At 42.8% G+C, this 13714-nt stretch overlaps 1 protein-coding gene across 1 annotated transcript in view; it reads left to right on the top strand.

Moving 5' to 3' along the window:
• The window catches only part of LOC124695023 (lecithin-cholesterol acyltransferase-like 1), a 29734-nt gene extending 16513 nt beyond the window's left edge, over nucleotides 1-13221 (top strand). Inside the window, exon 3 of the mRNA XM_047227924.1 lies at nucleotides 13050-13221. The gene's annotated coding sequence lies outside the window, so the exon portion shown is untranslated. The remainder of the gene's footprint in view (nucleotides 1-13049) is intronic.
• Nucleotides 13222-13714: the final 493 nt, after the last annotated feature.

Raw genomic sequence — 13714 nt, 5'->3', positions numbered from 1 at the left:
CTCATGGATAATTGTCAACATAGAGTAATATAACAAGTGCAATATGCAAGTATGTAGGAATCAATGCACAGTTCACACAAGTGTTTGCTTCTTGAGGTGGAGAGAGATAGGTGAACCGACTCAACATAAAAGTAAAAAGAATGGTCCTTCAAAGAGGAAAGCATCGATTGCTATATTTGTGCTAGAGCTTTTATTTTGAAAACATGAAACAATTTTGTCAACGGTAGTAATAAAGCATATGAGTTATGAAAATTATATCTTACAAGTTGCAAGCCTCATGCATAGTATACTAATAGTGCCCGCACCTTGTCCTAATTAGCTTGGACTACCGGATCTTTGCAATGCACATGTTTTAACCAAGTGTCACAATGGGGTACCTCCATGCCGCCCGTACAAAGGTCTAAGGAGAAAGCTCGCATTTTGGATTTCTCGCTTTTGATTATTCTCAACTTAGACATCCATACCGGGACAACATGGACAACAGATAATGGACTCCTCTTTAATGCATAAGCATGTGGCAACAATTATTATTCTCATATGAGATTGAGGATATGTGTCCAAAACTCGAAACTTCCACCATGAATCATGGCTTTAGTTAGCGGCCCAATGTTCTTCTCTAACAATATGCATGCTCCAACCATAAAGGTGGTAGATCTCTCTTACTTCGTACAAGACGGACATGCATAGCAACTCACATGATATTCAACAAAGAATAGTTGATGGCGTCCCCGAAGCATGGTTATCGCACAACAAGCAACTTAATAAGAGATAAAGTGCATAAGTACATATTCAATACCACAATAGTTTTTAAGCTATTTGTCCCATGAGCTATATATTGCAAAGGTGAATGATGGAATTTTAAAGGTAGCACTCAAGCAATTTACTTTGGAATGGCGGATAAATACCATGTAGTAGGTAGGTATGGTGGACACAAATGGCATAGTGGTTGGCTCAAGTATTTTGGATGCATGAGAAGTATTCCCTCTCGATACAAGGTTTAGACTAGCAAGGTTATTTGAAACAAACACAAGGATGAACGGTGCAGCAAAACTCACATAAAAGACATATTGTAAACATTATAAGACTCTACACCGTCTTCCTTGTTGTTCAAAACTCAATACTAGATATTATCTAGACTCTAGAGAAACCAAATATGCAAACCAAATTAGCAAGCTCTAAGTGTTTCTTCATTAATGGGTGCAAAGTATATGATGCAAGAGCTTAAACATGAGCACAACAATTGCCAAGTATCAAATTATCCAAGACATTTTAGAATTACTACATGTAGCATTTTCCAATTCCAACCATATAACAATTTAACGAAGAAGAAACTTCGCCATGAATACTATGAGTAGAGCCTAAGGACATATTTGTCCATATGCTACAGCTGAGCGTGTCTCTCTCCCACAAAGTGAATGCTAGGATCCATTTTATTCAAACAAAACAAAAAACAAAAACAAACCGACGCTCCAAGCAAAGTGCATAAGATGTGACGGAATAAAAATATAGTTTCGGGGAGGAACCCGATAATGTTGTCGATGAAGAAGGGGATGCCTTGGGCATCCCCAAGCTTAGACGCTTGAGTCTTCTTATAATATGCAGGGGTGAACCACCGGGGCATCCCCAAGCTTAGAGCTTTCACTCTCCTTGATCATATTCCATCATACTCCTCTCTTGATCCTTGAAAACTTCCTCCACACCAAACTCGAAACAACTCATTAGAGGGTTAGTGCATAATAAAAATTCACATGTTCAGAGGTGACACAATCATTCTTAACACTTCTGGACATTGCATAAAGCTACTGGACATTAATGGATCAAAGAAATTCATCCAACATAGCAAAAGAGGCAATGCGAAATAAAAGGCAGAATCTGTCAAAACAGAACAGTCCGTAAAGATGGATTTTATTAGGCCACCATACTTGCTCAAATGAAAATGCTCAAATTGAATGAAAGTTGCGTACATATCCGAGGATCATGCACGTAAATTGGCTTAATTTTCTGAGCTACCTACAGGGAGGTAGACCCAGATTCATGACAGCAAAGAAATCTGGAACTGCGCAGTAATCCAAATCTAGTACTTACTTTACTATCAAAGACTTTACTTGGCACAACAAAACTCAAAACTAAGATAAGGAGAGGTTGCTACATTAGTAAACAACTTCCAAGACTCAAATATAAAACAAAAATACTGTAGTAAAAACATGGGTTGTCTCCCATAAGCGCTTTTCTTTAACGCCTTTCAGCTAGGCGCAGAAAGTGTAAATCAAGTGTTATCGAAGGGTGGTGCACCTACAGAGGGGTTTGGAGTTTTCTCAACCATGCATAGTATATTGGATACATAAGTTTCAGCATCTCCCTTTTCATTAGTCTTGGGCTTGCTACTCTCATCAAACAAATTTTCAGGAACAAGCCAAGCATAGTTATGTTCTAGTGCATCATTCATAGCTAGGAGTTTACATGGTATTGGTGCTTTGATCTCCCCACCATCATTAGCATTATTAGTGTACCTTATCCTATCCATGTCCATTTTTTCAAGGAGACCAACAAAATTAGTATGAGAACCAAGCATATTAAATTTAGCGAAGACCTTTCTAGCCTTTCTTGCTAGACCACTAAATTCTCTAAGAAGGGTTTCTAAAACAAAATCTTTCTTTTCCCCCTCTTCCAAATCACCAAGTGTAAGAAATATGTGTTGGATTATAGGATTGAGATTAACAAATTTAGTTTCCAACATGCGAACTAAAGCAAGACAGCAGCAATTTCATAAGTAGGAGCAAGTTCTACCAAGTGTCTATCTTCAAAATCTTCAACGGTACTAACATGGGTGAAAAATTCTTCTATATTGTTCCTCCCAATTATAGACCCTTGTCCTACCGGTATGTTTTTTGTGGTAAAATTAAAAGGAAACATGATGAATCAAGTAAAGTAAATGCAAGTAACTAATTTTTTTGTGTTTTTGATATAGCGAACAAGACAGTAAATAAAGTAAAGCTAGCAACTAATTTTTTTGTGTTTTGATATAATGCAGCAAACAAAGTAGTAAATAAAATAAAGCAAGACAAAAACAAAGTAAAGAGATTGAGAAGTGGAGACTCCCCTTGCAGCGTGTCTTGATCACCCCGGCAACGGCGCCGTAAAAGAGCTTGATGGCGTGTATTTCACACGTTCGTTGGGGAACCCCAAGAGGAAGGTATGATGCGCACAGCAGCAAGTTTTCCCTCGTAAAGAAACCAAGGTTTATCGAACCAGGAGGAGCCAAGAAGCACGTTGAAGGTTGATGGCGGCGGATGTAGTGCGGCGCAACACCGCAGATTCCGGCGCCAACGTGGAACCCGCACAACACAACCAAAGTACTTTGCCCCAACGAAACAGATGAGGTTGTCAATCTCACCGGCTTGCCGTAACAAAGGGTTAACCGTATTGTGTGGAAGATGATTGTTTGCAGAGAAAACAAGAAAACAAGTATTGCAGCAGATTTGTATTTCAGTATTAAAAGAATGGACCGGGGTCCACAGCTCACTAGAGGTGTCTCTCCCATAAGATAAAAGCATGTTGGGTGAACAAATTACAGTCGGGCAATTGACAAATAGAGAGGGCATAACAATGCACATACATGTCATGATAAGTACAAGTGAGATTTAATTGGGCATTACGACAAAGTACATAGACCGCCATCCAACCGCATCTATGCCTAAAAAGTCCACCTTCGAGTTATCGTCCGAACCCCTTCCAAGTATTAAGTTGCAAAGCAACAGACAATTGCATTAAGTATGGTGCGTAATGTAATCAACAACTACATCCTCGGACATAGCGCCAATGTTTTATCCCTAGTGGCAACAAGCACAACACAACCTTAGAACTTTCTCGTCACCGTCCCGGTGTCAATGCAGGCATGAACCCACTATCGAGCATAAATACTCCCTCTTGGAGTTAAGAGCAAAAACTTGGCCGCAGCCTCTACTAATAACGGAGAGCATGCAAGATCATAAACAACACATATGCAATAACTTGATAATTAACATAACATGGTATTCTCTATCCATCGGATCCCGACAAACACAACATAGAGTATTACGTATAGATGATCTTGATCATGTTAGGCAGCTCACAAGATCCAACAATGAAGCACAATGAGGAGAAGACAACCATCTAGCTACTGCTATGGACCCATAGTCCAGGGGTGAACTACTCACTCATCACTCCGGAGGCGACCATGGCGGTGTAGAGTCCTCCGGGAGATGAATCCCTCTCCGGCAGGTGCCGGAGGAGATCTCCAGAATCCCCCGAGATGGGATTGGCGGCGGCGGCGTCTCTGGAAGGTTTTCCGTATCGTGGTTTTTCGCATCAGGGGTTTCGCGACGAAGGCTTTAAGTAGGCGGAAGGGCGGAGTCGGAGGGCTCCCACACCACAGGGCGGCGCGGGCCCCTCCTTGGCCGCGCCGCCTTGTGGTGTCGCCACCTCGTGGCCCCACTTCGTATGCTCTTCGGTCTTCTGGAAGGTTCGTGGCAAAATAGGCGCCTGGGTCTTTGTTTCGTCCAATTCCGAGAATATTTCGTTACTAGGATTTCGAAACCAAAAACAGCAGAAAACAAGCAATCGGCACTTCGGCATCTTGTTAATAGGTTAGTTCCAGAAAATGCTCGAATATGACATAAAGTGTGCATAAAACATGTAGGTATCATCAATAATACGGCATAGAACATAAGAAATTATCGATACGTCGGAGACGTATCAATGCCCAAGGCATCCCCTTCTTCATCGACAAATTATCAGGTTTCTTCTCTTGAAACTATATTTTTATTCGGTCACATCTTATGTACTTTACTTGGAGCGTCTGTGTGCTTTTATTTTCGTTTTGTTATTTTCATTCTCTGAATAAATTCATGCTTGTGTGGGAGAGAGACACGCTCCGCTGGTTCATATGAACACATATGTTCTTAGCTTTATCTTTTAGTGTTCATGGCGAAGGTTGAAACTGCTTCATTCATTGTTATATGGTTGGAAACGGAAAATGCCGCATGTGGTAAATAGTTTAATGTCTTGAATAATTTGATACTTGGCAATTGTTGTGCTCATATAGATCTTGTTTAAGCTCTTGCATCGTGTACCTTGTACCCATTAATGAATAACTACATAGAGCTTGTTAAAATTTGGTTTGCATGATTGATCTCTAGAGTCTAGATATTTTCTGGTTGAGGTGTTTGAACAACAAGGAGACAATGTAAAGTCTTATAATAGTTACAATATGTTCATATGTGAGTCTTGCTGCACCTTTTATACTTGAGTTTGCTTCAAACAACCTTGCTAGCCTATCCTTGTATTGAGAGGAATTCTTCTCGTGCATCCAAATCCTTGAGCCAATAACCATGCCATTTGTGTCCACCATACCTACCTACTACATGGTATTTCTCTCGCCATTCCAAAGTACATTACTTGAGTGCTACCTTTAAAATTCTATTCTTTGTCTTTGCAATATATAGCTCATGGGAAAAATAGCCTTAAAAACTATTGTAGTGAAGAATATGTAGCTATGTATCTTATTTCTTATAAGTTGCTTGTTGAGCGGTAACCATGTTTCTGGGGACGCCACCAACTATTACACCTTTGTTGAATATCATGTGAGTTGCTATGCATGTTCGTCTTGTCTGAAGTAAGGGCGATTTTCATGATAAATGGTTTGAGTATGCATATTGTTAGAGAAGAACATTGGGCCGCTAACTAAAGCCATGATTCATGGTGGAAGTTTCAGTTTGGACAATTAATCCTCAATCTCTTATGAGAATTTTAACTGTTGTTGAATGCTTATGCATTAAAGAGGAGTCCATTATCTGTTGTCTATGTTGTCCCGGTATGGATGTCTAAGTTGAGAATAATCAAAAGCGAGAAATCCAATGCGAGCTTTCTCCTTAGACCTTTGTACAGAGCGGCATAGAGGTACCCCTTTGTGACACTTGGTTGAAACATATGCTATGCAATGATAATCCGTGTTAATCCAAGCTAATTAGGACAAGGTGCGAGCACTATTAGTATACTATGCATGAGGCTTGCAACTTATAGGACATCTTATACATAACACATATGCTTTATTACTACCGTTGACAAAATTGTTTCTTGTTTTCAAAATGAAAAGCTCTAGCACAAATATAGTAATCAATGCTTCCTCTCGCGAAGGGCCTATCTTCTACTTTATTGTTGAGTCAGTTTCCCTATTCTTTCTATCCCAGAAGCAAACACTTGTATCAACTGTGTGCATTGATTCTTACATGTTTACTTATTGCACCTGTTATATTGCTTTATGTTGACAATTATCCATGAGATATACATGTTCAAGTTGAAAGCAATTGCTGAAACTTAATCTTCCTTTGTGTTTCTTCAATGCTTTTACTTTGAATTTATTGCTTTATGAGTAACTCTTATGCAAGTCTTATTGATGCTTGTCTTGAAAGTATTATTCATGAAAAGTCTTTGCTATATGATTCATTTGTTTACTCATTGTTTTTATCATTGCTTTGAATCGCTGCATTCATCTCATATGCTTTACAATAGTATGATCAAGATTATGATAGCATGTCACTTCAGAAATTATCTTTGTTATCGTTTACCTACTCGAGGGCGAGTAGGAACTAAGCTTGGGGATGCTTGATACGTCCCAAACGTATCTATAATTTCTTATGTTCCATGCTACTTTTATGATGATACTCACATGTTTTATACACATTATATGTCATTATTATGCGTTTTCCGTAACTAACCTATTGACGAGATGCCGAAGGGCCAGTTGCTGTTTTCTGCTGTTTTTGGTTTCAGAAATCCTAGTAAGGAAATATTCTCGGAATCGGACGAAATCAATGCCCAGCATCTTATAATTCCACGAAGCTTCCAGAACACCCGAGAGGGACCAGAGGAGGGCCACAGGGGGCCCACACATGGTGGTGGCGCGACCAGGGCCTGGGCCGCGCCCCCCTATTGTGTGGCGGCTCCGTCAGCCTTCCGACTCCGCCTCTTCGCCTATTTAAAGGTCCCTGACCTAAATCTTCGATACGGAAAAGCCACGGTACGAGAAACCTTCCAGAGCCGCCGCCATCGCGAAGCCAAGATCTGGGGGACAGGAGTCTCTGTTCCGGCACGCCGGGACGGGGAAGTGCCCCCGGAAGGCATCTCCATCGACACGACCATCATCTCCATCAACGCTGCTGTCTCCCATGAGGAGGGAGTAGTTCTCCATCGAGGCTAAGGGCTGTACCGGTAGCTATGTGGTTAATCTCTCTCCTATGTACTTCAATACAATGATCTCATGAGTCTGCCTTACATGATTGAGATTCATATGAGTTTTGTATCACAATTCATCTATGTGTTACTCTAGTGATGTTATTAAAGTACTCTATTCCTCCTCCATGGTGTAACGGTGACGAGTGTGTGCATCATGTAGTACTTGGCGTAGGTTATGATTGTAATCTCTTGTAGATTATGAAGTTAATTATTGCTATGATAGTATTGATGTGATCTATTCCTCCTTCATAGTGTGATGGTGACAAGTGTGCATGCTATGTTAGTACTTGGTGTAATTGCAATGATCTATCATGCACTCTAAGGTTATTTAAATATGAACATTGAATGTTGTGGAGCTTGTTAACTCCGGCATTGAGGTGCTCTTGTAGCCCTACGCAATTAGTGGTGTTCATCATCCAACAAGAGAGTGTAGAGTGGTTTTATTATGTGATCAATGTTGAGAGTGTCCACTAGTAAAAGTATGATCCCTAGGCCTTGTTTCCAAACATTGAATCTCCGTTTATTTATCGTTCGTTGCATGTTTACTCGCTGCCATATTTTATTCAGATTGTTATTACCACTCATATACATCCATATTACTTGTATTTCACTATCTCTTCGCCGAACTAGTGCACCTATACATCTGACAAGTGTATTAGGTGTGTTGGGGACACAAGAGACTTCTTGTATCGTGATTGCAGGGTTGCTTGAGAGGGATATCTTTGACCTCTTCCTCCCTGAGTTCGATAAACCTTGGGTGATCCACTTAAGGGAAACTTGCTGCTGTTCTACAAACCTCCGCTCTTGGAGGCCCAACACTGTCTACAAGAATAGAAGCACCCGTAGACATCAATCTCCACCTCCAGAAGAAGACGACTCGGACCCGGACGAGCGCAGGGCCACGGGCACGGGCACGTCCACTCAACGCGTGTGACTTGGACGGGCGACACTCCAGGCGCGTCCACGGCAACAAACTCAGGCGCGGCCAGCGGTGCCATGATGGGCTCACCGCGAGGCACCAGTGATGGTGGTGGATTGATGGGCGGCCGTGGCGCTAGTGGCGGTGGTACTGGTGGCGTTGGCGGTGGTAGAACCGGATCAGGCGTTGACAACACTAAGCACCAGCTCAAGATGTCCTTTCCTCGCTTCAACGGCGACCAACCTCGCATTTGGAAGGGCAAGTGCTTGGATTACTTCAGGCTCTTCAACGTTCATGCTTCGTTGCGGTTAGTGTCCTGCACCTTGCACATGGAAGGTAATGCAGCTTTGTGGTTGAAGGCATATCGTCTGAGGCATGAGGTGAATTCGTGGCCGGAACTCATGCGAGCAGTTGAGGAGAAATTTGGTGCTGATGACTACCGCAAATACCTGAAGCAGTTGCTAGCGCTGAAACAGCGGGGTACAGTCGAGGAGTATCAGCTGCAATTTGAAGAATTGTCTTACAGATTGGCATTCAGAATCCTCACTACGACGAGCAATTATATGTATCTCATTTCATTCGAGGACTGAAAGCTGAGATTCGAAGTGTGGTTGAATCTCAAGTGCCGACAACAGTGGAATGAGCTATACTGCTGGCCTTGGTGCAACGGGAAGTGCTTGAGGAGGCAAAGCCATGGGTACAACGCCATGTTGCACCTGCTCGTGCAGAGTACCATGCTCCAAAAGTTGATACACACAAACCTACACTGAAATTGGGCAGTGGTGATTTCTGGAAGGACTGGCAACTGCGAGATTACCGGCGCAGCAACAACCTCTGTTTCAAATGCGGTAAAAAATACGATCCAACCCATGTCTGTGCTAAGAAGGTTGCTGCAGAATTGAATGCCATGTCAACTGAAGAAGCTGTGGAACTCTTATCTGACGAGGTTCTGAATTTGATGGAAGCACATGACCTCGCAGAGGCACAACAACTTAGTTTGTCCATCAACGCATTGGCAGGTACGGACAATGGTGATACAATCAGGCTCAGGGCACTGGTGGGGAATCAAGTAATGCTCATTCTTGTAGATTCTGGTAGCATTGGAAGTTTTTCGAATGAAATAATGTTGGCCAGATTAAGTTGTACTACACTGAAGACTCATCCAGTGTCAGTTAAATTGGCAAACAAATGAAACTCTACGGTGTAATCAAGTAGTGCCTAACTTAGCATATGGTGGATTCAGGGAGAAACTTTTAACACCTCCATGCGAGTGCTTCCATTGGGAGCATATGATGCAATTCTTGGCAAGGATTGGCTCAAGAAACATGGTCCTATAAAAGGAGATTGGGTAGCAAAAACTCTTAGAGTGACTAATGCTGGTAAGCGTGTTACCCTCCAAGGCGTGCAACAGTCAAATCCTACTAATACAAGAGAGCTCCCAAATGAGCGGTTCGCCAAGTGGTCAAAGGGCAACGAAATCTGGGCAATAGCTGTGGTTCAAACCGACACCTCTCCTATAGAGGCCCCTGAAACTAAAGTTGTCCAAGCCATATTAGAAGAATTCAGTGATGTGTTCGCTGAGCCCACTTCGTTACCTCCTCAAAGAGTGTATGACCATGCAATTGCACCGAAAGCTGATGCAACTCCATTCAACATGAGGCCTTACCGATACTCACCTGAACATAAGACCGAGATTGAGAAGCAGATAAAGAAGATGCTCCAGGCGTGAATCAGTTGCTCCATGTCACCATTTGCATCTCCGGTCTTACTAATCCAAAAGAAAGATGACACATGGCGCTTTTGCATAGATTACCGCTGCCTCAACGAACTAACGATCAAGAATGTTTTTCCGATGCCAATTATCGATGAACTTCTTGACGAGTTGGCAGGTGCGAGGATCTTCTCCAAGTTAGACTTGTGCGCCGACTATCACCAAATCAGAATGCGGCCAGAAGATGAGATGAAAACAGCTTTTAAAACTCATCAAGGTCACTATCAGTTCAAGGTGATGCCGTTTGGGCTCTGCAACGCGCCAGCGACATTTCAATGTGTTATGAATGTGGTGCTCGAGCCGTGCCTTCGCAAATCAGTACTGGTATTTATGGACGATATACTTGTATACAGCAAGTCGGAAGAAGAACACCTTACGCATCTGACTGAAGTACTTCACTTGCTATGGCAACAACAATTGTTTGTCAAACAAAGTAAGTGTTCTTTCGCTTGTGACAACCTTGAATACCTTGGGAATATTATCTCAGTGGCAGGAGTGGCAACTGACCCACGACACACGCGATGAATGATTGGCCTATTCCAACCACTATCAGAACTTCGTGGATTTTTGGGGTTAATTGTCTATTACAGAAAATTTGTACGCAATTATAGAATCATTGCGAAGCCTCTGACCATTCTGTTAAAGAAGAAGAGCTTTGTTTGGTCTGAACAAGCGACTGGTTCATTCAATGCTCTGAAAGCCGCTATGGTATCTACGTCGGTCTTGCGGCTACCAGATTTTGAAAAACAATTTGTTGTCGAGACGGACGCTTGCGACTCCGGCATTGGAGCGGTGTTAATGCAAGAGCAGTATCCGATTGCATTTATGAGAAAGGCGCTGGGACAAGCATATATAGCCCTCTCAATCTATGAGAAAGAATTTCTAGCTTTGTTCATGGTTGTAGACCGTTGGAGACCTTATCTTCAGAGAGGAGAGTTCATTATAAAAAACAGACCATCACAGCCTATGTTATCTTGATGATCAGACATTGCAATCACCTTTACAGCATAAAGCAATGACCAAGCTTATGGGGTTGCAATTCAAGATCTCTTATCGAAAGGGAGTAGATAATCAGGCTGCAGATGCTCTGTCTAGAGTCCAGCATATCATGGCCATTCAGATCTGCTCTGAGGTACAACCACTCTAGTTGCAGGAAGTTGTCAATTCATACACTACTGATGCAGAAGCTCAGAAGCGCCTCACAGCCCTTGCTATATCCAGCCTTGACGAGCAAGGATATGAGCTATACCAAGGCATCATCAAGTTCCGAGGCAGAGTGTAGATAAGGGCAAATTCAACACTGCAAACGAAAATCATTGCATCTTTACACACTAGTGCTGTGGGGGGCACTCAGGGACACAGGCTACATATCAACGAATTAAAAGGTTGTTTTCCTGGTCAGGACTCAAGATGCAAGTGACATCATTTGTGCAACAATGCAATGTCTGTCAGCATGCGAAGCATCTTAACACACCTCCAATTGGATTATTGGAGCCTCTGCCTATACCAACTGGTGCATGGAGAGACATCTCCATGGATTTCGTGGAAGGCCTCCCAACATCGGAAGGTTTTAATGTGATCATGGTGATTGTGGATCGGTACACAAATTATGCACATTTTGTGCCGCTCAAGCACCCATATACAGCTCCTACTGTGGCTCGGAAATTTGTGGACTCATTGGTCAAGTTACATGGAATGCCTCGCACAATTGTCTCAGATCGTGATAAAATCTTCACAAACACATTTTGGAAGCTACTGTTTCAGAAACTGGGAACTAAGTTGAACTACACAACAGCCTATCACCCTCAATCTGACGGCCAGACTGAGAGGGTCAATCAATGCTTGGAAATGTTTTTGAGGTGCATGACTCAGGACCAACCAAAACAATGGCGTCGCTGCCTTCCTCTCGCGGAATTTTGGTACAACTCCACCTTCCATTCATCACTCGGTTATTCACCTTTCAAAGCCCTCTATGGTCACGATCCCAATTTTGGTGCAATGCCTGAACTTGACCAAGAGCAGCCTCCTGTGTCTGATGTGCTAGCAAAACGTGCAGTGCAGACCGCCTTGCTCATCAAGAACCTCGAGCATGCGCAAACTCGCATGAAACATTTTGCAGATAAGCATCGAGTGGAGAAAGAATTCCAGGTGGGAGAGAAGGTGTTGCTGAAGCTACAACTAGGGATGGAGCCAGGAATACAAGACAAGGGGGACTAAATGTACATCACATAAGTTGGAGGGGGCCATATAGCTAAAATTTGCTAATTTAGGGGCAAATATAAAAACATTAAAGGGTTTTTTCAGGAAAAAATTAATCATAGGGGGGCCATGGCCCCAGCCTGCCCCCCACTGGCTCTGTCCCTGGCTACAACCATACGCTCAAGCCTCGGTGGTAAATCGCCCATACCCTAAACTAGCTTACAAGTATTTTGGCCCGTATGAAATTCTAGAGCGGGTGGGGAAAGCGGCATATCGACTGGAGCTACCGGCCAATAGTCAGGTCCACAATGTTTTTCATATTTCACAGCTGAAAGATTTTTGCCCAGATTATAGTCCGGTGTTTCTGGAGTTGCCGAAGTGCCCAGCTCTAGATGCTCTTGATACAGAACCAGAGACGGTGCTCGAGCGTAGATTAGTCAAGAAAGGTAATTCTGCTGTTCCTCAGGTGCTCATAAAGTGGACTGGTTTGCCAGCTGATAGGGCGACTTGGGAGGATTGGGAAGTTCAGTTCTGAAGACACGCTTTCCATCTGTTCTTGCTTGGGGACAAGCAAGTGCTTCTCCGGGGGGGGGGATTGTCACGACTGAAGTTGTGACACCTTAGGCATGAGTTGGCGTCAGGCATAAAGTGTGTGTGTGTGTGCGCGCCTGACGGGGGTGGGCCTTGGTGCCAGGCTGTGTGTGTGAGGAGTTGGGGTGGAGTTTATAACCACCCGAATGTACTCAAGTCTACCATGTTGTGACTTTGGATTAGAAAACCCAAATTCTCCCGTCTCTTGTTCGTCGTCCTCTATTATTCTTCTCTTCCAAGTCCGGCATACACCGGAGTCTCACGCCAGCAATCACACCGGTAAGGGGGCGTGACAAAATTATTGGGTTTTTCCAAAACTAACTAGGTAACAAAATCAAAAACATATATAGGAGATAAGTCGAGGATTATTTCCTTGATGAGAAAACAGCTGCTCATGTATTAAATCATGAGCTATATACACTACAGCATGCCATACATATTCTGAGGATGGCGCTCATATTTTCCTAAATTGCAAGTTTACTGAATAGAGAAGGCGAGCACTGATGGTTGAGGATGTCCAACTGAAATTGCTTCCTTGTTCAGAACAAGACATGCTACAGAAAATATTGTTTTTGCCTCTGTGGTGACAATTCATGGGTGTGACTAGCATGAATCATGATGTAAATTCAACGGTTTAGATAATTTTTTAGTTGCAATGCTACTTTCAACTAAAAAATCTTTGTTACAACTCTACTTGCAACTGAAAAAAAATTCCAATTGCAATCCAACTTGCATCTCATATGAGGAAAATCAGTAGTGTGTGGTCTGTGTTTGTATCTCCCAGCCCCCCTTAGTGTTTGTATTCTTCGTCCCCCCCCCCCCTTCGTGGTTTGTGTGTTTCTCATCGAATGCATTTCCCCAGCGACTTGCAGCAGGAGCAGGATCCAAGAGATGGGACAACTAGAGACCAGCCCATCATAAGTTATATCTGAGGTTTCAAGTAGGATCCTACTTAAATCTCC

Source organism: Lolium rigidum, chromosome 3 (assembly GCF_022539505.1).
Source record: "Lolium rigidum isolate FL_2022 chromosome 3, APGP_CSIRO_Lrig_0.1, whole genome shotgun sequence".
Lineage (NCBI taxonomy): Eukaryota > Viridiplantae > Streptophyta > Magnoliopsida > Poales > Poaceae > Lolium > Lolium rigidum.
Note: the sequence above shows the minus strand (reverse complement) of the source record. Positions and strands in the feature narration are given on the sequence as shown.